The sequence below is a fragment of the Microtus ochrogaster genome, chromosome 5 (genome assembly GCF_000317375.1).
Source record: "Microtus ochrogaster isolate Prairie Vole_2 chromosome 5, MicOch1.0, whole genome shotgun sequence".
In the NCBI taxonomy this organism is placed as follows: Eukaryota; Metazoa; Chordata; class Mammalia; order Rodentia; family Cricetidae; genus Microtus; species Microtus ochrogaster.
Window position 1 is genome coordinate 79,249,437 of NC_022012.1, and position 754 is coordinate 79,250,190.

Genomic DNA, 754 nt, shown 5'->3' on the forward strand with positions numbered 1-754 from the left:
CCAATAAATTAATCAATCAAATAAAATAAATTTTAAAAAGGAAATGCTTGTCTTTAATGAAATATTATGTATTTCACCGCTGAAGTTTTTTTTTCCACAGTGCAGCTACTGTGTAAAATATTTGGCGCTGCCAAACACTGCTATACATCCGTGGACACACTGTATTTAACTGCTATCCATCCATGGACACACTGTATTTAACTGCTATACATCCACGAACACACCATCTTTAACTGCTATACATCCACGAACACACTGTATTTAACTGCTATACATCCACAAACACACTATCTTTACTGAGGATATTCATCACTTGGGAGACAGCTACAGAGTTCTCTTAGATGCCCCCTTGATATTTCCCCTAAATGCATCATTGTGCCCTGGATTATTTTTATCTGAGATGTGGGTGGCCACTCTTCACTTGCTTGATAAATACATCTAGACATACGGAAACCACTCTCATTTTCTCATGGAAAAAACTGACAAACCATGGCTGCTGTATCTCTGATCTGAGCTCAGAGTATATGCAGTGAGGACTTGTATGCCAGTTGATGTCTCCTGGTAGCACAGGAAGTTCACAGCAAAACACGACATTGTTTAGAATTCAGAATTACTTCTTTCCCTCATGACTTTACAGAGTACAGATGTTAGCTACAAGCCCCATGGGTTTGCTTTCTTTTTCCTTAAAGATTATTTTTATGTGCATTGGTGTTTTGCCTGCATGTCTGTCTGTGTGATGGTGCCAGATCCCCTG